The sequence below is a fragment of the Amblyomma americanum genome, chromosome 1, assembly GCF_052857255.1.
Source record: "Amblyomma americanum isolate KBUSLIRL-KWMA chromosome 1, ASM5285725v1, whole genome shotgun sequence".
Taxonomy (NCBI): Eukaryota; Metazoa; Arthropoda; class Arachnida; order Ixodida; family Ixodidae; genus Amblyomma; species Amblyomma americanum.
Window position 1 is genome coordinate 506,824,681 of NC_135497.1, and position 27,656 is coordinate 506,852,336.

Consider the following 27,656-nt stretch of genomic DNA (forward strand, 5'->3'; position numbering starts at 1 on the left):
CATCCATCCATCCATCCATCCATCCATCCATCCATCCATCCATCCATCCATCCATCCATCCATCCATCCATCCATCCATCCATCCATCCATCCATCCATCCATCCATCCATCCATCCATCCATCCATCCATCCATCCATCCATCCATCCATCCATCCATCCATCCATCCATCCATCCATCCATCCATCCATCCATCCATCCATCCACCCGCCCGCCCGCCCGCCCGCCCGCCCGTACGTCCAGGAGAACAGTGCATGTTTAATCTTCCAACAGCTCTCTGATTTACTTCTAATCGCGATTGAACTTCAGCCCTTAAGCATAGAACCGCATTCCCGAAAGTAAGCCCCGGCACCATTATTCCTTTCCAAATACCTCTCAGCACCTCATACTTGTTGCACCCCCCAATGACCTATGCTTCATTATAACGGCATCTCTTCGCCCTTTTGCTATGAGAGACTGTTCGTGCTTTTCGGTGCACATATGCCCTTCGTTTACACATACCCCGAGATATTTGTATTCGGCCACTCGGGGTATTTCATGGCCTTGTATTGTAATCTCATGATCAGTTGTACCGTTGATAACCATGACACCTGACTTAGTTGCCCTAAAACGAAAACCTAGACCGTCTCCTTCGTCTTCACACCGATTAACTAGAGTTTGCAAATCTTCCTGGCTATCTGCTAACAGTACAATATCGTCCGCATACATTAAACCCGGTAGTCGTTGCTCAACAACCTTTCCGCCTAATCTCTACGACAGATTATAACCTAGATTGCTTCCTTGGAGCCTTCTTTCCATACTTATCATATAAAGTATGAACAGCAGCGGTGATAGAGGACAACCTTGCCTTAAAGTACGTCGACAGTTGTACTCTTAATTCCTTCCCATGTTATTTCAGCTTCATTTTCTCGATATATTTCCTGTAGAAAATCAATTACCTCATGACCGACACCTTCATGTTTTATTATGTTCCAAAGGAGTTGCCTGTTCACGTTGTCGTATGCACCGCTTATGTCCAGGAGGGCTAAATACAGAGGTCTGTTTTCAACCTTAGCTATTTATATGCACTGGGTAAGCACGAACAAAATATCATTAAGCGCGTACCACTTCTGAACCCGTTCTGAAGTTTTTCGATTATTATGTTACTTTATACCCATGTCTGCATTTTTATTTTCACCAACTGCATCACCAGCCTGTATATAAATGATGTTATCGTAATCGGTCGGAAGGCTTTTGTGTTCGTCTTATCGCCTTTCCCTTTGTAAATCAAATTCATTTTACTCTGTTCCCCGCTGTGCGTAATTTGCTTATTTGTTATGGCTGCCTCCAATGCATTTATCGGCGTTTCCTTGCCTCTTGGGCCAAGTTCATTACTTAGCTTGATTGGAATTTCGTCTATTCCTGCGGACGTACATCTTGGAATATTTGCTTCCGCCTTTTTCCAGTTAAGATTGGTCAGTTCCACGCTGTTTTCTATTGTGCTGTCCTGTGCTGCTCCCTCATTTGGGGTGATTACCGTATCGTCTTTCTTAAATGACTCAGCTATAACTGATGAAATGTAGTTCACAGCGTCATCTCCCTCTAAAAATTTTTCCCTTGCCATCGTTAATCTGTTCCTGCTTTCTGTGACTCGCTTTGCCCAGCCAGCTTATATGGTTCCAGAATTTTCTTGGCCCCCCTTTAGTTGCGTCGCGAACTTCAGCCAGCCAGCAATCAGTGGACTGCTTTATTTAACCTGGACGAGGACCTGCACTTGCTGTTTCTTTTGTCGATAAGATACCCATTTAGGCCTATTTCCTCTCCAGTATTCGACGGCCGCGCCGCGCGCGGCCAACTGCTTTTTTTTTTTTTGCTTCAGCGTCTCCCTTCGAAGCACGCTTCGCTCTTGCCCCTACACAGCCTTCTAAAACACTATCAGAAGTAACGACTTCTCCTCCTCCTAAGCCGGCGCTCCTTCTCTCGGCTCCTCCCAGGCGTCGACGGTGGCGGCACCTAGGCAGGGGGAAGCCAGCAGACGCTCCCAACGCTAGCCTTCTGGCGCGCAGTAGACCGTGCGTGCATTTTCTGCCTTGGCTGCGGTCGAAATGAGATCATGGCATAGGAGGTTAAAAAATTAGGTACTCAAGTAATTGCCCCGAGCAACGTTGCACTGCTTTACCGTTTTTTTCTTTACTGCGATCGCTTTGATTGCGGTGCACGCGGTGGAGGTAGCGCGCGCGGCCGAGCTCGCGGCACAGCAGTGAAAATCCTCGGAGTGTTGTTTTTCGACCGGCGTCTGTTATCCAATCTTATTTAAAACTTAACTCCGCCAAGAGGAAGTGGACTGACACACGACTAGACATGTGGCCTAGGCTTTATTTGAACGGATGGCGGTGTAGTGCTTCCATAGTATTGTTACGATGACTACGAAGCTGGCAGTGGCACGGTACGGAACGCTCGCGCTACGCCAACGGCCATTAAATCACATTAAATCATATCCCTCAGTATGGGTATGTGTCATATTTTGAAAGGCTAACAACATCAACAACAAATCATATCTCTGCCATCGTTCATCGCGCCTCACTATTCGGCTGGTCTCCACGTAACAACTATTCTTTCAAAGGCCCGTTTGCTCGTGCAGTCGGCTGTGCGTGGGCTCCTACTCATCTTAATTTTTTTTCTGTGCACGAAAGCTTAGCGGTAAAGCATGAAAGCTTAGCGGTACTGTACCTCGGGACACCTCGGAGTCTAAAGTTAAAGGGATCCCATGTACGGTAGCCCTTATCGTTTTTTTGTAAATAGGTGAATATGGTGCCCTAGTTGCGCACTGTAACACGGTTGTGAGCAGAATTTTGATGTAGGGTTCATTGTTCGGGTTGAGTAGGAGCAATAAAAAAAGGCTTTTAACCGCTGCTTCGCGAGCAGCTACAACTTTGTATGACTCACTAGATTCTTGTTTGTTTAGGTGATTGTCATCGTGGGTCAGCATATGCAATAATTTCTTAAAAAAAGGACATTGTCTTCCCTCGTGTAATTTCCACTCATAAAGCGAGAAGCCTGGACTGCCGCAGTTATTTAATCGCTTTCCGTCGAAGCAGCGTGCAAAAAAATGAAGCGGTGAAAATCCAAAACTCGAATTTACTCAGCCCTGTTTGAAGCAAAACGTTGTTCGTTTAGGACGTTGTTTGACGCGAAAATTGAAAACACAGGGAGAAAATGCATGCAACTATGTTTAACGGAGGTCCTCGCTTGCATTCTCAAGTTTTATCCACGCAGATGTGCAGTATTCAAGCGATAGCTGCCGTTACTGCGCCTAGGCAGTGGGCACAGTAACGACCGATTTTGGTATGAACCTAACCAGAAAAAAATACATGAAAACTAGACCTGCACCGCGAGCTGCATGAACAATGTCGCTCAGACAGCGAAAACCGACTCTTTAGTATTGAGTTCGTGAGCTAAGGAGTCCAACTGCAATAAAACAAATACGTCCAGCGATGCGCGCAACATGAAAGCTAGACCTGCACTTGACCAGCGGAAACGGCGGAGCTCAAACAACATGAAGCGCAAGCTTTTAGTCAAGCCCACGAACGAGTCCGGCGGAACCAGCGTAGGCATGTGGTCTCACAAGCTTCTCTTCTGCCTTCTGCAGGTTTTCTTGCCCAGTTCTACCGCATCAACGATTGCAGTAAATGGATCAGCAATCGACACGTGTTCTCTGGCTGCACCGTCACCTTTGGTGCCTCTTCCTTTTGATTGTCCATTCCCGCGTGACATCAAGCCTGGAACGCCACCTAGCCACCACGTGACCTTGTCCGAATCGCCTTTAAAAGAATGTCAACAGGAATTTGTCTTCAGTGGGCGCGGCGGAACCAGCGTAGGCATGTGGTCTCACAAGCTTCTCTTCTGCCTTCTGAAGGTTGGTACCGATTACTGTTCTGTTAAAAGTGATTGCCGCTGTCTTCTGGTCCTGCCGTGCCCACAGCAGTTCGTTGAAATTGCCTACAATGCTTTTTGTATGTGCAAACTGCTCCTATGTGGAGACGTTGAAACTAATCCCGGTCCGGATACTAGTGAAATGCTGAAAGAATTACTTAAAGGGCAAAAGGGCCTAGCCACTGAAGTGACTGCTTTGAGAGAGCAACAGAGCAATATGGAAAAACTCATGAATGATATGAGACTAAGGTTTACAGCCTTGGAGAAGCAGGCAAACAGGATTGACACTCTAGAACAAACAATATATGAACTCCAGGCGAAAATAACTGATTTAGAAGACAGGAGCCGCCGTTCAAACCTTACTGTTTTTGGAGTAAAAGAGGAACCCGGGGAATCTGAGGCTGACTTGAAAAAGAAGGTTCTAACTGAAGTTTTTGCAGAAAAGCTTAACGTATCTTGCAGTTATGTGGGCAGAATACACAGGCTGGGCAAAAAGGCAACAAACCGCCCTGTAATTGTGTTCTTCCAGGACTATAACGAAAAGCAAGAACTCTTTAAAAACTGCAAGAAACTAAAAGGCAGTAATATTTCAATACAGAACGATTATTCACGAAACACACTTAGGAAGCGTAAACTACTGTGGGACAGCGCAAAAACAGAAAGGAATGAAGGAAAAAAAGTTACCTTGATAAATGACAAGCTGCGAATCGAAAAAATGCTTTACACCTGGGATGACAGCGATAACAGCAGAGTTCAACTCGATGATAAAAACAGTTATCAAAGCAAAGACTGACTTTCACAACCTCGTGTTAAGGAATTTCGCTTACTTAATGTAAATGCACGTAGTATTGTAAATAAATCGGAGGCTTTGGAGGCTATCTTGTTGATTCACAACCCACACGCCGTAGTTATAACCGAGACTTGGCTGAGAGATGATATTGATGATGAAACTGTTTTCCCCCGCTCTTATCAAGTTTTTCGCCGTGATAGAGCAACACGTGGAGGGGGAGTTGCGGTCCTGGTGAATCAAAACACAGATGCACACACGTTGCAGCAAATAGCTAACCATGAAAGTGTGACCTTAAAACTGTCGTACGGGGGTAGATCGTTTGTGCTTTTTGCTGTATACAGACCACCTGATTCACCACCTCAATATTTATGTGATCTGGCCGATCACATGTCTAAATTTCGCCGTGATAAAATATATCTTGTCGGTGATTTTAATCTCCCAAATATTGACTGGAATAGTCCCTTCCCTAGTACAAACAATGACATAAATGCTTCATACATGTGTGATATTATGCTTATTCATAATTTGCAACAGGGAGTTAAGCACCCAACGCGCATACACGGTGAAGGTGCATCTATTCTCGACCTCATCTTTCTCAGCCAAGCAACAGAACGTTTTACTGTTTCAGTTGAAACTGGGTTATCTGATCATTGCATGGTGGTTTTTACTTGTCCCATTCAACAAAATGTCGACAGTGAACCTGCAAAAATTATTTCCGTGAAAAACTTCTCCAGAGCTAATGATGAAAGTGTGTTAGACTACTTCAGCTTACACCTTGACATGTTTCGAGGAACTAATGTTGATGAACTCTGGAATAAATTTAAAGAAATCTGTACATGCTGCATTGATAACTACATTCCTAATAGAATAAAGAAAACATGTAAAAAAACTCCTTGGATCACGCGAGAAATAATAAATTTGAAAAGAAAAATCAAACGTCTGAAGCGTGGGGGTGCCTGTCGAAATATAGTTAAAATACACCAGGCTAACTTCACAAGCGCTTTGCGCCAGGCTAAACAAAATTACTTTCAGTATAGCCTGCCAAATTTTCTTCGTGACTCACCACATAAGTTCTGGAAATTTTTATCGAAAAAGAAACAAACAATTACGCGCATTTCATGTCAAGGTGTCCAGCTTGCTAATAAATCGCAAATCTCCGAGGCATTCAATAAGTATTTTCAGAGTGTGTTTTCCCATCATTGTTTATTTGTTCAACCCAGTACCATGTCTCCCAACACGACCCCCGACATTGTTTCTTCATCTGGCGTATTCTCCATGCTACTCAACCTCAAAACTAAAGCGTCCGCTGGACCTGACGGGATACCAAATATTTTTTTGGGCCGTTATGCAGAAGCCATCACAGAGTTCCTGGTTGTTATTTTCCGCAAATCATTTGAAACAGGAAACATTCCTTCCGACTGGAGGAAAGCGCGGATTGTGCCCGTGCTGAAAAAGGATGATCCTGCCTTGATTGCTAATTATCGTCCCATATCAATAACTTCCACATGTTGCAAACTTGCTGAGCATATCATAGCTAACTACATAACTACATTTCTAAACGATAACAAGGTACTTACCCACCATCAGCACGGGTTTCGAAAAGGCTTTTCCACTGTCACTCAGCTAACTTCTGTCATTCATACTTTTGCAAGTGTACTAAATAGCGCTGGTCAAATGGATGTTATTTTTTTAGACTTCAGCAAAGCCTTTGATGTTATTTCTCATGCCAAACTAATTTACAAACTTGAACCTATTGGTCTTCCTAATTTCATAATTCGTTGGATTTCCTCATACCTTTCTCACCGCACACAATTTGTTTGTATTGATGATTGCTATTCAAACCACCTGCCGGTCACTTCAGGCGTCCCACAGGGAAGCGTCCTCGGACCTCTCCTCTTTTTTATATATATCAATGACATTACTAACGTTATAACTACCCCTGTTCAAATTAGATTATTTGCAGATGACTGCGTTTTATTTCACCAAATTACTTGCCAAGATGACCAAGTTTTACTAAACTCCAATCTTCAGAACATAAATACATGGTGTAATAAATGGGACATGAAGCTAAATTTAGAGAAAACAGTATACATGACGATAACTAACAAAAAGGCTTCCTTCTCATTTCCTTACAATATTTCATCTCACCTTCTGACCGAAGTCAGCGAGTACAAGTATCTAGGAGTTACAATAACGAAAAACCTTAGCTGGAATAAACATGTATCAAACGTATGCTACTCAGCCTTTCGTAAACTCTGCTTTCTTAGACATAAACTAAAACTTGCCCCACCTGAACTTAAAAAATTTACCTACTTTTCAATAATAAGGCCATCACTAGAATATGCGTGCACCGTCTGGGATCCCTACACTAAACGTAACATCGAGGCCCTTGAAATCATTCAACGCAAAGCCGTCCGTTTTATTTTTTCAAAGTATCGTGTAACTGACTCACCAACGACCCTCATGCAAACTCACGGTATTGAAACATTACAGCTGCGCCGGAAAATTCAAAGACTGAAACTACTTTTCTTACTAAAAAACCATAAACTGTCTATGAATGCAGACCCCTTCCGTAAACCTAACACTACGCGCCAAACACGAAATCATCATACACAATCATTAACCCCTTACAGTGCTAGGATTAACGCCTTTAAATACTCATTTTTTCCACGCACCATTGAGGAGTGGAACAGGTGTTCGCCAGATCTCTTAACCAGAGCTGATTCTTTTGACTCAATGTTTTCTTCACAGCATTTAATTTGAGAGCAGTTTTTTTCGTTCACTTTTTGTATTTTGCATCTGAGCCTTGTATTTATTGCTGTATTTTGTGTTACAACTTGTATTTAACATTTTTTCAATTTTGCTAAACCTGTTCTTTTTGCATATATTATGTACTCGCCCCTCCTGCTTGGGCCTACTGTAGGCCTGCAGTATGTTCTAAATAAAAATAAAATAAATAAATAAATACGCCACATAATGCCTGCGACATCAAAGCTACACTTGCAGAGCCTAGCAGAGCCAGCAGCGTGAATGGCGGGGCTAAGACATAGAGAAGAACGGTTTTCTTTGCCCGCTCGCGAACGCATCCATCTACAACCATGTCAAACGACATTAAGACTGCAGTCGCTCGCGCTTCACACCAAATACTCCGAAAAAAAAAACGCGACAACTTCACAATGGCCACTCACATTGCAAAGACGTGGATCCAGCACATTATCAATGTTCTCCTGGCCGTTCTTACGAAGCCAAACCTTTCGCCCAGCCGCATTGCTTTTTCTGGACGGAATGACGAAAAACCTTTTGCCGCTGCCTGTTCGGTTGTTGCACTCGTAAGCGCAACAGAAGCTCGGCGTCACAGCAGTGCATAGACACCGCCAGAACTGAAAAACCGCTTCTCGCCAAAACTCTGTCACAAAAAGAAAGTAAAGCGCGATTTCTACCCCCGACAATAGCTCCGCTGTCAGCTACAGATCCAAAAAGCGCGCGCTAACACGTGACCACAGTGCCTCGGCCAATGGGAGGATCGGTTGGATGAATGGATGAAAACAACTTTTATTAGACGAAAAATGCCCTACTGGTCCAGGAGTTCACGGGCTTGTGCTTCACATAAAGCCCGATCCACCAGCCATTTCTTGCCGGCGGGCTGAGCGGTCGGTAAAGCAGCCTCCCAGGAAGAATGAGTGGGATTGGGGATTGGGGGTACTGCCTGTGGGGAAGGACATTCTCAAAGGTAGTGGAAAATTGTAGATCTGGGCACGCTACAGGAGTTATAATGAAGAGGAAAGGTGGGCTGAAAGCATGAGAAACGGTAGGGTGAAATAAAGCAGCCCGTCTGTAATTGTCGCCATGTGGCGCTGGATAAGGGCGACAAATACTGTGGGGTGGTGGTAATGTCATGCGGCTGAGTTTGTAGAATGCGGTGATTTGATGATATGTATAAAGGACCGACGGGGCATCTTGCGCAGGGTCGTGTGCATGAGCGTCCGAGGTCCGGAAGAAAGTTCTCGGGCCAGCGCATGAACGCGCACATTACCGGGGACCGAGGCATGCCCAGGGATCCACGACAGAGTAACCGTTCGGTCGAGAGAGGTGGTTGTGGCAAGAATACGGTGTCTGGCCGGCTTCGCCATGCCCCTCAGGTAGTGGCGGTATGCGGCCTGGGAATCTGTGCAAAATTTCGGTTATGTTTCTGTCAGTGGTGTTGGAGGCTCGGTTGTCCGGCGGCGCGATAGGAGAGGAGGGAAGCTTTTGCTCCATCGAGGGGCTTTAGATCACGGTAAATGATCGTGGCAACTCTCAATTATGCTTGTGCAAATGCTAGTGTCCTGGTCCCTTTCACCGCCTACTTCGTCTCCTCATGTGCGCGTTCCTCTCGCTGCACCGGTCCAGCAGCCTCTCCACACGTTACAAACATGATCTCGCGCTTGCCGCAACTGCCCCAGATTTCATCCGGAGTTCGAGATGAAGCGACCATTCTGACTCGCCTCTGAAAATTTCACTCGCAAACTGTGGCCTAAGAACACAGTTCAGCACCCACGCATTCCTTCAGTGGGGTAGTCTGGGCGTAGGACAAATTGCACCGCTACTTTTATCGGGTTAGAACTGTTTGACACATTTTCGAAGGGGGAAAATGTGCCAAAGAGAAAACTGTTTCAAACGTACCGCACAGAGTACGTGTCAACGGCATTACAGCACTGTCTGGTCTCGCATACCGCACAGAACTTTGAAGAAATTGTGCAGTTCCGTTCATTTTACCGTCTTTGTGTATCACAAAGTGAACAAGGAAGGGGAAGCGTCAGGATACCGTCTCCAAGAACCACCTGTCCACCGTCTCTCTATACCATGGACTCCCGTCTTTGTGTGTGTTCGCCGGGCATGCAGTGAGCTTGTATATTTGTAAATATGATCCCCTGTGCTCTCCTTTCTTACTGTCACACCTTCTTTCTCTTTCGAGGCAAATAAGAATCAGCGGATATATTTGGGCTTTAATACTGGATAATTCCCTATTTTGTATTTTGAACCGATTGAAAACTGCAGTTTTAATGAGATAACAAATTGGATCAGCCAACTGAAGCTAGAAAATCAAGCGAACGACCATATTAAATGTACGAGACTGACTGGCTGCCTTATTTGGTCAATTTGATTCTAATTCAATTCCCATTGGTGTCAACGGTTTTTTATCCCTGGGTGCCTTCACCCCCCCCCCCCCCCCCCCTTCACGGGCGTATATATCTTCAGCCCGCATTCTCTACGCTCTCCCCTTTGTTGATCTCGGCCAGCACCTCTGGCGTCGTTGGATATCGACCACCGCAACGTCATCCGCCGCCTCTACCGCCTCCCGCGCTCCTCCCACATCGCGGCGACGTATGCTGAAACTGCAACATGGTCCATTTTCCTTCGTGCCGAGCGCACAGCTCTCAACGCGGTCGAGCGCATGTGCAGAGCCCCGGGCTCCGAGCAGCTCCTCCAAGCGCTCCACGAAGCCCCGCACTCCAGAATGGGACGCGCCGTCAAGCTCTTCCGCACTCACATTGCGCAACCACCAACACGTGCTACCCCCCCCCCCCCCCCCCCCCTCATCCCATCTGAATCAGCCTCTCCGAATCGGGCTATCTGTTCCGGGCGTCCACTCCAAACACAACACTGCCCTCTGCGCAATTCGCCAGGAAAGTGCTGCGCTCATCAGTGAGGATCTGGAAGGACGCACCCTACTCTTCACAGATGGCTCCCTCAGCAACAGGCGTTATTCTGCCTCAGCAGCATGCGTCGTGCCCGCCCTCGGCATTGTACGGCAGGTTCGCATTCCCCACCCAGCCTCTTCAACCATAGCTGAACTGGCCGCTCTCCATCACGCAGCGATTATCCTCCTGCAATGGAGCTCACTGCGTTCTGTCGCCATCCTCACAGACAGCATGTCTGCGCTAAGTCAACTACAACAAAAGCGCCTCAGTTTCCCAGCCCAACAGTCCCTTGACTTCAAGCTGCGCCCTGCACAGGAAAGAGGCTGCGACATCACTCTACAGTGGGCTTAGCCCATGTTGGCACTGACGGCAACGAGCTATAGGGAAGCTGCAATCGTCGGGCGGCGCCACCAGCTCGCCGACATTTGCGCCACCACCGGAGGAGTCGGCAACCATGCAGGCGCTCCCTCATGTGTTGGCGCCGTTGCAGCCATTCTTTTCGTTGTAGGTGCCGACCGTGCTTGTAACGTTACAACCATCCTCAACGTTGTATCGGAAGTGCGTTTGCTCCGGACATTTTTCGTTTCTGTTTTTGCACTCAGCAGCGGCCGGAAAGCGAAAGCTACCTGCCATGTCGCGGGTTCTACATTGCGGGTTCAAGCCTGTCGATGGCTTCGACGAGTATTTTCAGCCGTCGCTACTACGGAAACGTCGCCGCTTGTTGGACAATAAGCATGTATTTGGAGTCCGGGAAGTTGATGGGATTGAGGTCTCGGCAAAATGCCTGTCCCAACAAAGCAAGCATACCTACGAAGTTGTCCTCAAGGTAAGTACGCAAAACAATGTGACTTAAGTACGCTGAGGCGCATGTGCGATTGAACAAGGCTCGAGGAATGCATTAACCGCCTGTTGTCGGTGTTCAGCTTTTGTTAATGCCGCACTGAACTTTTCCTTATTTGGTTTCACATTATATCCGAGCGGCCTATTTTTCTTACGATATCCCGATTTTCAGCTGACGACTGAGCCCCGAAAAATAGAAAGCGGGAAATGCACGTGTCGCTATGGCAGCCTGGGCAACTGCAAGCACTGTGCTGCGGTTGCTTTCTATCTGAATGAATATGAACACGCATCCTGCACAAGTGCACCACAGGCATGGGGGAAGCCAGCAGGGAAGCCCCTGCTCAATGACAAAGCCAGCATTGAGGAACTGTTTGGAGGTATGGTACACTCGATTTTGTTGCTGTATGTAGTTTATGTGCTACTTATTTTGTGTGTAGCACTGCTTGCATGAAACATATGTTATGCCATCTCATCTGTACTGGCTGGGCTAATGCATCTTTTTTTCTGGCTATCACTTTTGGCTTCCACCATCTGTATATGGCTCTGTGCTCAACACACTGATTAGCTATTGCAACTGTTTTGCTTAATATGCAGTGGGTTTTGTCATTCTTACTCCCAGACTACAACAGCGCCTTTGTAGGAAACAAAAAGCCAGCGCCTTTGTAGGAAACAAAAAGCCAGCATAGCTGTCCCCATTTTATGTGGTGGAATATTTTCCGGGCATTGTTTCACCATTTACGGAAACCTTACAAGAAATTGCGAAGAGCGAGACGGATTTGGCCAACGACGAAGCAGAAACCGAAGCCAGGCGGATTTCACAGCTGCAAAAAAAATTGGCCAACTGCTTCCAACACCTTGCAAGGCATTGCATGTGCTGCAAACGCCGGGCACCTACCCGAAACAAACTGTAAGAGCAAATGACCTTACACAGCTCATGACGCAACAGCAGATGGAGTTTTACTAGACAAATATTGTCTGCGAGTCAGTGTCTGACGTGTGTGGCAACCATGGGCCAGTCAAGCTGTCTGAGGTACGGATACAACAGTGACAGAGGGCATTGTTGTTCGTCCTTTAGGCAGGTATACAGCCTTTGTCAAAAGATTAGAGCCCAGGGGTTCGCTTCTGGGTCACACCGTGTGGCTCGTAATGCATCCCCAGCATTCCAAATCTCCTGGAGGAAAGTAAATATCTGGTTCTTCCCCCTCCCAGGGGTAGGAGTTTCATGTACATGCTACAGGAGCCCCACTACGCGGCTTAAAAGCAACCCCCTGGGCTCCAAACTTTTGATAAAGGATGTACATGCGTACTTTGTGCTTCTAATTTTGAGTATGCTAACTCTGATTTAGGTGGCACAAAGAAAAGAAATTCAGAATTAGCAGCACAACTGCGCACACAATACTCCATGCCCGACGCATCCCTGACGTGGTCGCCAAGGCCATCCTGGATTCAAGGCCATTTTCTTCGCAGGCCACTGCATATGGTATGCATAAAGTACAAACTTTTTCTAGCACAATACACAGCACTAAAAGAAATGACAGAAGAGAAGCCATGCTCATATAATTATAAATGCTTCTTGACTTCTTTCAGTGATGTTTTTAGTGCTTATATTCTAATTGTACAGTAGCAAGCTTAAGTACTGCATCTTTATGTTATCTAATTACAGGACTGCGTACAGAACCCTTGGCTCGCATGGAGTTTGAACGCCTACTAGGTGTTGAAGTTGTGGAGGTGAGTTTGTACTTAGTCCAGTCATCACAGGCCTATGCAATCAGGACTTCAGAAATACGAAGGCCTCCAAAGCGAAAAAATAACGAGAATGTTGCCTAACCCCTTTGGCAATGTGAACTTCAAAATAACAGATGTTTTGTTTCATTTTTTAAATAAAGCATTGCAGCACATGCCACTAATGGTACTGGGGTTTGTGAACTGAGTTTCGTTACTTTTATCCGTATATCATTCAATAAGTTGCAGGGGAGATACTCAGTAGACAAGAAACTTGGTAGGCTACGGTAATCTGAGTATTTGCAGTGTCTAGTAGTAAAGTGATTGTGAACTGTTTCAGATGGGTCTGATCCTACACCCAGATCAGCCTTGGCTATGTGGCAGCCTTGACGGCATGTTCTGCCTGTCTGGACAGACTTATATTGTGGAGATAAAGTGTCCTTACAAATGTAAAGAAAACAATTTGTTCAGCGCCTCAGGAGAGAGTATCCTAGAATACATCCAGGGGACTGGCAGCGACCGAAGACTGAAGATGACGCACCGTTATTACAGCCAAGTGCAGATATTGCTGTACTTACTGAATGTAAAAAAATGCTTTTTTTGTTTATTCCAGCAAAGAAAATGTTATTTTTTAGGTAAACAGGGATGATAGTTTTCTTCAAAAGGCAATACCAGCCTTTGAACAGTTTTATTTTGATTTTCTTCTGCCGGCTGCAGCAAAATAAAGAACAGGTTCACAGAGATTTGTCTGTACTATCAGACTTTGGCCCCAAATGCAATGGGAGAAAACATTTCACGTTTCCATCTTTTATTGCACACAGTAAGCAAATGATAACATCCCAACAGTACATAGGGTGGTTATGAAATTGAAATTGCCAGAAAAATAAGGGATCTAGCAATTGTGACCACTGTCTGCCAGCTCTCTTGCTTCATGCATACACAACACTGAAAGCTGCCTCACTAAAAACACAAGCTCATTTCAAAAGCGTTTGAACGCATCATTTGAGAAGACCAACAATTGTGCTTTTCAGAACAGGCAAAAAGGCAACTTGTAGCAGGAGAAGAAATAAGTTAAATATGAATATTTATATTCAATATAAAGAGATCATACAAGTATGCCACCGAAAAAATCTACAAAACTAATGCCTAGGTACAAACTGACAAGAAAACAAAAATGTCAAAAACTTGACTACAAAAAGCGACTGTTGCTTGCTCACGCAAGCAATGCATTTGTTAGAACGTCTGAAGCAAAATGGCTCAGTTCAGTACATAATTGCACAACAGCGATGACATCAGAAAACCTAAAATTTCATGGAGAAATTAAAGAACATAAAACTGGAAAATAAATATATCTTCACTTGCACACAAGATCCACTGCCAGGTATAGTCAGGTGACAATGAATTATTCACAAATGCTCCCGGTACATTGATGAGTTTGTTTATCTACACCAAACTATGGCAAATAGCTCAAGCCAGTCTCATAATTTCATGCACACAAAAACGGGTCATACCCACAGTACAGCATCACACGTCCACTTACAATTCTGAACTCATCTCCCCTACTTAAACTCATGCAGGTCATAAACACCCTGTGAGATAAGTTTCGGACCGAAACGTCATTAAAGTCCTAACATGCATTGAAACAGCCCCTACAGTCTACAAAAACTGGTCAGTGCCTGTGTAATATCGGAACACATTGAAGAGCCCTAATAAAATAAATATGATAATTCACAGCCCACCGCTGCAGTGTTTCTCATGTCCAACTTTTAAGAAATAAAATGCAAATACTCTTAATGAACAGGAGCAAGCCCAAACAATTAACAATCCAGAATTAGTATCCATGGCACAGAGACAACAAGAAGATGGGATTCTTGAGAACACGGAACCAACTGATGAAGGTTTGGATGCGTCGGTCCACCAGGTAATATTCTGACAAAAGTGATGTCTAAATTTCCGGCAGCCCAGAAAAAGACAATTCTCTTGTTGAAACAATGGCTGGTGGACTCGGACTTGCCATAACCTTTGTTTCAAGTTATCAAGGGCGAGGCCAATGTAGTGGATGGTTCAGGATGAAGACATGACAGATGACTGCGGCTCCTCTTTGCGTTTAATTATTGGGAGCTGGAGGTTAGCTAGCACACAGCAGACATGGAAGACATCAGTCATACAAGGGATGAGCTCAGTCGGCACCTTGTTGTTTAAGACATTATATATTTTAATCCTCTGAATCATCCTTTCAACATGAATCCTCACTTGAGCAATATTTTAAGTGTCCCTAACCTCTTCTGGTGTGAACTGAGATCCATGAAGAAATGGGGGCATAACCAGGACAGCATTTTGGTTGCCTAGAAGTGTTTGAATGCATGGGAGTCCCTTGTCGGCAAGAACTGTATCCCCAGCTTGAACAATGTCTAGAAAATCAGAATCAACTGTTATGTGTGCATCAGACACCCTACCACCGTAAGCTTTCGAGCAAAAATATATCATCCCTCCTGGTGTTATGCATACCAAAAACTTAAGTGTGTATGCCCCTTTGTAATTTGAGTATAGGACTCGTTCTTGCTGCACTGTTGATGGCTGCTCAGTACGTATTTCCGTGCAGTCAATAATCATTGTGCATCCGGGATAATGCACCCTGAAACTGTCTGGCATTGTGGCCTCAATCACTCGTGATGGGGGCCGAAAAATCCATTTTTTAGTTGCCACAGAGAGTGTCTTCAGAACACTTTTGAAATGCCGCGATGCGGATGTTTCACTCACAGAGAAAAGAACAGCCAGTGAAGAGTAGCTGATGCCAACCTTCAACTTCATAAGAAATAAAAGAAGTCTATTTTGAGCTGTGACATCACACTTTCTTTCCGATGAAGGTGGCAGTATGCTTAGAAGCAATGCGAAGACTACTTTGCTAACACTACAAAGATCTTGTAACGCATTTGCTGACTCAGCAATGCTGTCATAGCCAGAGAAGTAGCTAGTTCTGTGGTCAGGTCCACAGTGCTTGCTAGTAACCTCTGGCTGGTGCTGTACACTGCTGTCGCATGTCTCGAGGTGTGTTACTTGAGTTGATGCACCTGATTCATCGATGAGGCACATGAACACTGTAAAATATTTTCTGCACAAGCTTGCATCTTCAGTTTGGGTTTGCTGTGGAAAATGGCAATAAGAAAGAATATATACATGCTAGCTTACAATGGGAACCTTATTCTCATTAGTCATAATGTGGTGCAAGTTATCGATAATAAATAAGCATCTCTATATTCCCCAACCAGAAAAGCGCTGTCACATTTGTGTTTAAAGTGTTACCCTGAAAAGCCGGGAGAAGGGAATGGGCAGTAATAGCGCAACACTGCTAACTTGTTGCCTATGCTACACAGAGGTGCGTAGCTCAAAATTGTGTAATACAGAAGCACAATATTAGTTTCCTGTACACATCCAACTTCAGTTCTCACAATTTTTAGAAGCTTACCATGGATTTTGCTGTAGTCCGAAGCCCAGCAGCAACAGTGGACAGTAGATCCAAGCCCTCCAATAACCTCAACTCATGCAACTCGTCTGGACGAGTTCCTCAACACCCGTGGCAAAGCTGCTGGTGGCATTGGCTCCTGCTGCCTCAGCTGCGTTGGCAAAAGCTGATCCGAGGCCATCAGATGATGCGGCAGCAAATGGTGATGCAGTGGCAACAGGCGATTCAGGGGCAGCAGAAGGGGCACATGACGACACAGAGTGCCGCTGTTTCCACCTGCACATTAAACTGAAGCTTTAATTCAACTAAATCTTACTTGCAAGCACACATGGCTTTTGTTTTGGTACACGCAGAGACCAACCGCTTTACGGTGAGGGCTAAATAAAAGGAAACATGCATCCAAGATGCCCAGCTTTCGCAGCAAACTAGAGCCAAGTGGCACACCAGAGACAAGCTTACCCGCTAACTCTAGCTAGCTGAGCAGAAGGCGAAGTGGAACGTTTTTTGTACACTGTTGGAAAAATCGTAGGTACGTAGCTAGGGTGGCTTTCAATTGTGCTTTTTTCGCCATTGACAAAGTGCTTGGAGCACACCCTGGAATCTCTATTTGGTTGCCAGCTTGAGGAGTCCCCAAAACTGAAACGAGTAAAACACAATTAACATCATTCTGCTGCAAGAGATATAGCGGAATCAACCATCGAAAGGGTCATTATTAAAGCAGGAATATACGCTACGCATAGAAATTATTTATCTAGGTATTACAGACCTCACACAGTTCACACAGTTTTCTTCCCTGCTGGAATGCGGGAACAATTTTTCAGTTTCAAGAACGGAGAGCAGATTACGCACTAATGCAGCAGTTAGCGATAATTCGCATGAGTGAACAGCAAAAGCGGAGACTAAAGGCGCCTGACAGCGCCGGGCACTGGGCGTCTTTTTAGTGCGTAAGCACTAATTCGATGGGTACCGACCCACAGCAAAATCGTCCGTGTTGTCTGCTCGCAGCTTGCCTAGCGCGAGCGCTCCGTCCCGCTCATCGTCGTCTTCTACGTGGCACAAATCCGTGCTTTCGCACTGATTCAGATGTAGTAAAAGTTCTCTGCAGCTTTTGCCCGCCAACGTCAACCACCCATCGCCGCGAAGAGCATGTAGTATCAAAAAAAAATTAAGGAGCACCAAAACGGAGGACGGCTTCTTTCGTACTACTTGCGGTGAACATATCTGCGAGTAGTTTGGTCGTCATTCTCAGAAAAGAATTACGCGCCACAAACGACGAAGCGCAGTGCGTCGCGAACTCGTTCCAAATGTCATGGTGCACTCTCTTTATTTCGTCAGGTAGATATGCCGCATCGTGCAAACCACCCGTACCCTAACAAACAAAATTGTTACCGGACTGAGCCAACTGAATAATGAACCTCCTCGTTGGCTACTTTGTAACATGCAGAAATTACCATTCACAAATAGGAATTCACTTACTTGACTCGTCGCACAGCGGTAATTCATTTCTGTCTTCGTGTTTTCTCCCAAGGCTTTGACGGAAAGCTGTACAGCTTCACGCCCGGCGTCCCTTCGCGACTGTGACAGTCTTTGACAGAGCAATACCTGCGCCCACTTCTCTTCGCAGCTTTGGCAGGAGAGCGATGGCACGATTCCGATGATGCCATCGGGCCCTCAATTGCAGGAACAGGCGTACCTATTTCAGACGCGAAAGACGCGGAGAGAAAAGCCCAGAGATCCCACGCTAAGCAACGGCAGCCATGAAAGACCCGTGCACGCCAACGCCTTCGTGCTTCTTGCATGGGCCGCCAGAGGGCGCGGCCTGTTCAGTCAAACTGCATTGCTGATGAATATGCCAGAAAGGCCCACGCGCACTCCATCGCCGTCTGCGACAGTATTTCTGCATTTGATGTTGCACGCCTAGCAATCCACAGGCGCGCAATTGTTCTCCATCCTGATGCTCGAGTTGCCTCCAGCACCCCTCCGCGTCCCCTTCGCCTTCCAGATTATGACGTCCGCGAAAGGGCCCTTCCCCTTCGCATGCGCATAGGCTGTATCTGGACAGCCGAGCGCACCCACCGCCTGCGCGGTCTAGACACTCCATTTTGCTCCAATTGTGGTGCTGTCGAGACCCTCCAACATCTGCTCTGTGCCTGCCCTGCTTTTGCTAACCCCATGGCTACAATGCAGGAAGGCTTCAGGAAACTTGGCCTCCCACCCAAAAGCTGTAAAAACCTGCTCTTCCCACCCGGCCCCCGCGAAACGAAGCAACGAGCCCTGTGGCTGCTCCTTGCATTCATTGAGGAGACCTACCTTCGAGCCCGACTCTAGCTCGTTTTTTTCCCACGCTTACCCATACCCGGGATGGGCTCCTTCGAGCGCGTATCTAGCTCTTTTCTTTTTTTTTTCTCTCTCTGCCTGACTCCCCCTCTTCCGTCAGGCATGGCCCTTCGCTCACTCTAAAGGGCGCTTATAATAAACGGCACAACTCCAAAACCAAAAAAAAAAACGCAAATTCGCAAGAGAACGCAATCTAGTAGCCGAACATTCCGAGGACTCCGACCATAGAATCAACTTCGAAGAAACATGCATTCCCGGAACCGAAACAAATTACCACAAAAGGCTCCTTCTGGATTCCTGGTATATCCAAACCACCCCGAACAATATCAACCGCACAAAAGGAAACCTGCCCCCAGGGACTTCGCTCTTCAACTCAACGAAAAAAAGTCGCCAGTCACCACCTCCCTGCAGTGCGCCAGCGGGACTAACAGCCGAAACCCCCCTCCAACTCCTCCGCGCCTTTCGCGTCACAGCAGTCGTTCCTTTGACCCCCCTCCCCCCCCCCCCCCCTCCTCCCCTCCATACTTAAAGACGCTTAGCTACTGCGCTTAGCTACAGTCACCCCTGATGAAGGAACCGAGTCGGCTTCGAAACATTGGGTTAAAGTTAAAATTTTTGGTTGGACTTGTGCCCTTTATCATAAGTCTTCAAACCCAACCAGACAGGCAAATCTGTCAAAATGTTTAGTTTTCAGTCTAAAGAGCGCTCTACAATCACTTTTTTTTCCGCGTGCGCTCGCGTCCTTGCGACCATGCTCACGGCCGCGTTAGGGTGCGTTGCGGATGAGGTGTTGTACGATCAAGTTCGCTGCATGCGACCGAGCGGACGACTCCGGCGTTCTGATTGGCGCGCTCGTCAGTGCCGCCCGTGTGGCAGCACAGGCGTGTGCCGTAGCAAAACACGAAGATATCTTGCCGTACGAATACACCAACATTGATATGGTGGCTCACCCAATACATGTTTAACTGTGAGATTTTTCATAGCAGGTAAAACCGCGATCGGCTGTGATAGCCATGAATCTCGGCGCGGCCGATTCTGACGTCCACGAACGAAGTCGCAACAAACTTTGCAACACCGCAGGCGAGATTCTAAAACAGCGTCGCGGGAAACGATAACGTTTGCACTGTTTCTATTCCAGAAATTGATAAAAAGCATCACACCGCGATCGTCACACAACTCGTTCGACCACTAGTCGGCTAGACTCCGCTGAAGACCACCCATATATGCAACCGTTCTAACTACGATCTAAGGTTTTTGCCTCCTAATTATTGAAGAGTGCCCCCATTGAAAGTTACGCTATACCCTAACATGCAATAACGATTTCAGAACGACGACGCGATTCGTATCACGAATTCTCGTAGTCAAGGATACGGCACTAGAACAAGCTATAGGTTAGCAGTACATATTCGATCGTTTGTAATTATAACTGGGAAATTCACATAGCTGAGACCAGGCACAGGTAAAATCATCAATTATTCAAACTAGCACACTGCAGTCTTTTTACATGTATTTAAATTTCCTTTATTTTGTAGCTTTTCCATTAACCCATGCACACTTTAGTTGACAGTAAGAATGTCAAGTAAACAGGCCTCCTTGCTGTCTCCCCACTTAACATTATTGCCAAAGACACTTATCTATCTATTCGTCGATATATTTAGTGTGTATCTGAATTGTGCATGTATTAAAAATTCCATATTTTAGTACTCTGCTGTCGAATACGAACCCAAATACACAAGAAAATTATGGCATTCCCAATAATTTGGAATATGTAAAATCAGTTGTAACTGCAGAAGTTGTGCATTTCACCGAAAAGTGACCGTTCAACAGTACTGCTTTCTTTCTGTAATGTTATTCGGTCCGTTAGAAAAGGCGAAATTGAAATAGAACAGTGTGGTGACAATTAAAGGGGCTAAGCCATCTATCACTGCACTCAAATGCACAGCTTTGTTTTTCGCACTGACAGCGGGCGACCAGTTTTATTTTAGCACTCATTCCTTAGCTCATATTGCAATGACAATTGCACAAGCTAGAATGCAGAAGTGCCAAAAGCCTGGAGAGTTCTGCTCAGAGCCAGTCAATGGTGACACATGCAGAAACAAGCTGGCATGTTATCTGTACAACTCCAAAAAATTCTGAAAGTGCCCATGTGAATGAAAACAAAGTGGTTGCTTAGTATTTAGTAAAAGGCCATGCATGCCTTTTACCTTCAGTGCAAACATAAAATGATGTGGGAGTTGGTAAACTGGCTTACATCTGGACGGCTCCTGGTTAAGGTTGGGAAAGAATACTTCATATATTCAGGGAAACAGGATGCACTGACCATGCATAGTGGTTATGTCAAGCAGAATTTGTAGAAATATATTTACAAGATGAAAGCTGTGTTGTTCCAAAACAGAATAAAATTAAAAATAAGCATATAAGTGTGTGAAGGGCGTACATGCGTATATCCTCTCATATAGTTTTACATTAATGTTTAAGACCTTTTTCTTTTTTTCCCAAACAGCAGATAAAGGTGAGCATTTCCTGCACAACTTGTCATGTATAAAATGTTTGACCGTGCTAACTGTTGGTATTAGCATTATCTTCTGCAAAGTAAAGCTTATTTCATTGCCAGTTTGGTTTTCAAACTGGCAAAGCTTCCTTTAGGCATACCTTATGTTAAAATGACTTATTGTAAACCTAACTGCTTGAAGATCTTTGCCTAGGCTATGCCTACTTTTCGGCTCCATACAGGGAGTGTATGTGAATTTAAACAGTCCTAAAAGGGCTTCATGTATTAGGCAAAGAAATGTATTGTTTTGTGGCCTCTTTCTTCAAAATAATGCACCAAAATGATAATCCTCCTTAGGGCATTATATGAAAACTCTTGTTGTTAATGTAAGGAAGACAGCAACTCTATAAATAAATTACAGGTTTGTGCCTTTCCATGCGTTTCACTGCCGTGAATCTAAGAAAATCCCATTCGCACACAAAATTCACAGCAGCTGCAATCTGACTCCATTCATGATGACAGAACTGTATGTGAAATTTAGCTTTATTATAGAGGAGAAGGAGGCACCCTTTTAAAAACACTGTAAATGATGCCCCATAACATGCCTGACTGGACATTTCAATGAGGATAAGGATAAAATGACATACGCACATGTCACATGCGTAAAAACACGCGCCTAGCATTTTAACCACATCGCATAATGGAAGTCTCTGTGTTGCTTCGCTTGAAACAGGGTAGGATAAAAGCAGAAAGGAAACACTGACACATATCAGCTCGTAATGGAGACGGGTATGGCTGACAATAAAAACTAATTATAAAGTCCTATTAACATTGCCAAATATGCCATTCCCGAGCACAGAGACGGTTGTTCTGGAGTGTTGGAATGTTGTTATTGATAGTGGGATGGCAGACCATATAGCAGTAAAGGAAGACTAATTAAATGAAACAGTGAAAGGAAGCAAGGCAGCAATGTGGGCTAGTTGGTTGTACATTTGATGGGAAAAACGCGCTACACACGGACAAAAACCGACAATTGAAACGACGGACACAGGACAAGCGCGCACTAACAACAAAAATTTATTCTGGTACGAGGGCACATAAATACATTTCATGCACATGCTCAAACAATCAATTCATTGCCACCGGCTGTGTCGCACGCTCCTTCGTTTCTTTATTAGATCTAACTCCTCACTTGATAACAGCACCGAGGGTGTGCTTACGCACTCGTCTTCACCGGCGTCACATATCTCAAAGGCTTCTTTTATTTTCTTTCTTGCCCTTTGCACGAGCTAACATTGTAGTCCGTTCAAAGTAAGGTGAACATTTGTGATTTGCACAATGGGATGCTTGTCCTGTGTCCGTCGTTTCAGTTGCCGGTTTTTGTCCGTGTGCAGCGCGTTATTCCCATCAACTGAAAGGAAGGTCATTAATGAATGTAAGAAAAAGGGAAGGGCCAAGTACAATACCTTTCGGGTTGCCCGAGATTACAGAAAAATAAAGGAAGGATGAGCAAGAGTTAGCATGGGCCAAGTGCTGTTATCTGGCTAGGACCACTTAAATCCCACTCAGACAGCACGATGCAAGATATTATTTTATAAAGGATTTTATTGCATGCTTTCTCAAAGAGACAAAGGAGCAGGTGTATGTCACGAAGAACGAAAACTTGGCAATCACAGGAATGCTTTTCAACAAGCGTACCGATCTGGAAGGAACAATTTAATGAGCCACAACAATTTAGCAGTGCGAGAGTATATGGTGTTTTTCGCGATTAAGAACCCATGCTAGTCATAGAAATGGTGCAATGATTTGGTGCTTGTGACATTATGAGAACTAAAAAAAATTTACCACATTCTGCTGTATGCAGCCATGCCTCGTTAATATTCACCTTGTGATTTGATGGCTTGAATTATGGACAGTTTTTCTGGGGATGAAACTTTATCAATGCATGCATGCCTTAACATGGAAACTTGCTGTTTGGCCAAATGACAGGGCTTAAATGCACAAATCCAATTGGGACCCGCATATATTTGTCGTGTAATATGGACTGCAATGCGAACGTCTGGACTGTGGTAACCAGATACTATAACATAGTGCAAGGACTGTTAGAAGTGTTTGGCGACAAATACAGACTGAATCATATGGCTGTTGCACCATGGAATTGCCCTCATGCCACTTGCAGCATAGCGTGCGGTTATTGTTAAACATTGAACTGCCAGGCACGCCGACTCTCTCCGCTTGCACTTTCTGACTGACAAAGCACTTCTCTTTAGATGTCAAAATCATTGGCACTGAAAGGCTCGGCGGCTCATTTCCTGCCGCACTTTGTTCACTTCACAAATTAATTAAGCCGCTCGCTGACTGTATAACCTTTTTGTTATAATCTCAAAGATGTTTACTTGTAACACTGATTTAATTTTTTTAGACAGAGCACACGGCAAGAAAAAAAAAAACTCGAGTTAAAGCATGTCGGCCATGAGGAGAACTCAACACAGATGCAAAGCAGAGAATCTTCAAATACAATACAAGCAGTAAGAAAATGGGTTGAAATTAAATGTGATCTCAACCTCGACAGGTCAATGGCTGCAGCGGCACTGTAGGACTTTTAGAAAACGGCACAATGTCATCATTGCAGGGCCAACCACAGTGCAATAGCGCATAGGACATTTTGAAAATTCAAAATAAACCTTGTTAACGTGGGTTTGGCAATATGCACGAATGTGGCCCTGTCAATACCATACGGCAAATGTGAACAGATGTGTGTCTACAGAAACCTATAGCTGAGCATTGTGGAAGGTGAAAACAAGCACCTACAATCAAGCAAACAAATTTAGAAATGCAGCAAATGCAAAGAAGGCGAAGTAAGTCTAGGAAGCAATCTACATTTGTGACAGATACATTCTCATAAGCCCACCATCGCCTTCATCCAGCAGGCATATAATGTTCACTGCAGGCAGTCACAGGTAAATAAACACAGCAGATGCATGTGCATTGATGACATATGCTTCTAAAGGCTTCGAGAATGTCTCACACAAGCTGGTACAGCTTACTTAGGAAGCGCTAGTTAACAACTTTTCGACACCAATAAAGTCAAGTTCCTGAGCGCCTCGGCGACAGCAGTGTAGCGGAAGCAACAATAAATATGGGATAGGTGCTTATTCAAAGAGTAGTTTCTATCCCGATTGTCATGGCTCACGGAGCACTTCGAGATCGCTGCAGTTTACCAATAGCCATGGCAACCATGATAATGGACTTAATATTGCAAGTATTTGTCTAAAATTCAACTTCATTGCACGCTGCTAAGCAAAAAATAAATTGTAATCGCATCAGTTTACTGAAAATGCTTTTCATTTTCAAGCACGGTTCACTATTATGGAAAACTCTATATGTACAGTTCTGATCCAGAACCAAAATGTTCATATTAATAAGGCACAATTGTATATGGGTTACTTGCTTTGAGAAGCTTAAGCATCTGCGGTGGTCTTTTTGCATCAGATAAGATGAAATGCTCATGGAAAAGAGCTGCACTAGTGGGCCCATATTAGAGAGACTTCTGCATTGTGAAACACCAGTGGATGAGTTGTGACAATGGTTTTTGTTTGTACATAAGTGTTCCTGATCTTGTGATATGTTACAACCCAAACTTAACAGTAATGCTTTGGCTCAGACCATGATCACATGTAGAGGAAGCAGGATTCGTTCAATTTGTTACGCAAATATTTACTACAGATATGGGCCCGCGCAGCCAGCAGGAAATAAAAAAAAAGACTCTCCATATGTGAGAGCTGCTATGCACACCGATTAACACAGATTTCATAGTGCCGCCGGCATACCATTGTAATTCGGCCACTTATAGTCGCAAATTGCACTTTATGGACCACAATGCCGCAGAATGCTGGCGACGCTTCTGTAGTCCCGGCGGAAAACAGCCCAACGGCTGTGCAGCCGAGGTCGTTTCGCATACGCAAAACACAAATTTCAGAATGGTCTCGTCGCACTCACGGCGGTTTTCTAACACAGTACACACGAAATACGATCGATATCGGTGATCGATACGCCGCAGAACGATGACTTGTGCTCGCGATCACTGCAACCGCTGCAACAAATGCGACTCGCTGCAGAGCTCGAAGTTGGTAAGATCATATCGTCACGTCGCACTCGCGGCAGTTCTCAAACTCAATACACACGCAGGCATCCGAACCAAGATCTACTGTACAGCTATAAGTTCATTTCAGCACTCGGAAAACAAGGCGTGCGTAGTAAGCTTTTCAAACGTAATTATACTTGCAGGCGATGTCACTGACTCATGCAAAAACACTCGTTCCGACTGCAATCGCTTTTACCACACTGACACTTGTCACTGCGCTGTGAAGCTTGCTGTATGAACAGGAAATTCACCCTGGGGAGCTGCTTCTCGCTGCTGTTCGTGAAGATCGTCGCGCGAATAAAGAACACTTGAACCTATCACAAACGGCTGTAATAAACACATCGCGACACCGGCACAGTTACGTCTGGCGTACCCGCTCGGTCAACTCAGTGTAGACGGCGACAAAACAACTTGGGGGAAACTGCCGCTTGCCGCTGTTGCGCACGGTGAAGCTCGAAGTCGCTGTCAACACTCGTAATAGTCACACGCGGCCAATATTATGTGCTTCTCGGAAGAGCTACCACCTAATGCGGTACTCTTCCGTCCCAGAAATAAAACATTCGAGCTTCCTCCTCTGGTGCTCAGCGACACTCGGATAGAAGTCATTAAATCTGTGAAAACCTTAGGCGTCTATTTTTCAGAGCACATGACGTGGGATTCTCATGTTGAATATTTAGCAACCAAGTTATCACGCGTAATTGGTTCCATACGGCGATATTGTTCACTATTTCGAGTGTCAGTAAATATTATGCTTTACAATTTACTTTTTTCCTCTATTTTAAACTATTGCTCATTAGTGTGGGCAACGACAACCGGAGAAAACCTCAAAAAGTTATTAATGTTTCAAAAAAGAGCCATCAGACTAATTACAAAAGCTTCTTACCTCGCACATGCAGGACCATTATTTAGGCAGTTCAAAATCATTAACTTAAGATCGTTGTATAACTATAGGCTTTCCGTACTTTATAAGCAAAGCATTATGAAAAAAGACAACACACTAATACTACTAGCAGCGCTTCAAGAAAATGTGACTGCTTACAGCACCCGGAATCTCGAACGCTGGCACGTTACCGGCTGCCGTACTAACTATGGCCACCAGATGCTTCGCTTCAGACTTCCCATTCGACTAAACCAACACACATTCTATAGTGGTCAAGCTTTCTCACTTTCCTTCAAAGCTATCCGCGAAATGTTTCTGTGAATATAAACGCATGTTTTCACCGGTGCTTTTGCGCCGGTTTTATACTTTCTGACTATTTACAATCATAAATTACTACTCACACTATTCCACAAGAACAATAAAGCCCTCCCAACCTTATTGATGATGTCTTAGATGCCGTATTATCAATGAAAATCTTCATTACATCCTATGAGAAGTCCTGTCAAGTGTACACTGTTTTCTTTCATATGTTTCTCTGTAGGATTGCCATGGATTTTGCCTGGACTATTTCGTTGCGTTTTTTGCAGTTTGATTTTCAATTATTTTCATTGTTAACCTTTTTGGTTGTTTCACTGTGTGCTGACTCGTCGCCTCGTCAAGCTGCTCTTGGCAGCAGCTTTTTGCGGCTGCTCCTTTTCCTTGTACCGAGGGAAAAATAAACTCATTATTATTATTATTATTTCTAGGCCTGGTTTTAAACTCCGCTTCGCGGGCGGCCATCTTGCTGAGGAGGCACGGCCTGACGCCGGTGCGCTGCTACGTCACGGGACAGCAGCCAATAGCGCGATGCGACCATCCGCTCGTGCGGAAAAAAGTTGAAGTTGAACGAACTTGTGTGCACAGGCGGATGCGTTCATGCGCTCTATTGTTCGGCCCTTGCGCAGCCCTTGCGCACTGTCGCAACAACGCGTGCGCATGCGGAAAAAAAGTGATCGCACAGCGCCGTTTAGCTCGCGCCTGCACGCGTCCTGGAGCGCTTGTATGCGAACCGTGCCCCCTTTCAGCACCAGCGCTACCAGTCTGCTTTGTTACGGAGACCGTTGCAGCTGGAGCTGCGTCTGCGTACTCGTTGTTTGTTGCCACTATCCTCCTTCAGCGCAGTCACTAGTTCTGACACTGTGGCTGCCGCTTCCAACCGCTCCGTGTTCACTGTTAAGGGTAAGGGCCCGTTCGCACTTGTCCAAAAATCCGGCGAGCGAAGCGGATTCGGCCCCTTTTGACGCCGAGCAAGGCGGGAAGCAGCGCGGCGAGGGCGATCGGGCTGGACCCAAATTTTTCGCGTTCGCCGCGGAAGAAGCGATAGGTTTTTGACGTCATATCCAGAAAAAATACGAAC

General features: G+C 45.2%; 1 pseudogene across 1 annotated transcript; it reads right to left on the bottom strand.

The window, feature by feature from the left end:
* Window positions 1-13,825: 13,825 nt before the first annotated feature.
* Window positions 13,826-18,072, bottom strand: LOC144128205 (uncharacterized; annotated as a pseudogene). The gene is made up of 5 exons (XR_013313722.1): window positions 17,885-18,072; window positions 16,868-17,044; window positions 16,516-16,684; window positions 16,412-16,468; window positions 13,826-16,089 (listed from the first exon to the last, which is right to left on the bottom strand). The product of XR_013313722.1 is annotated as an uncharacterized LOC144128205 (transcript).
* Window positions 18,073-27,656: the final 9,584 nt, after the last annotated feature.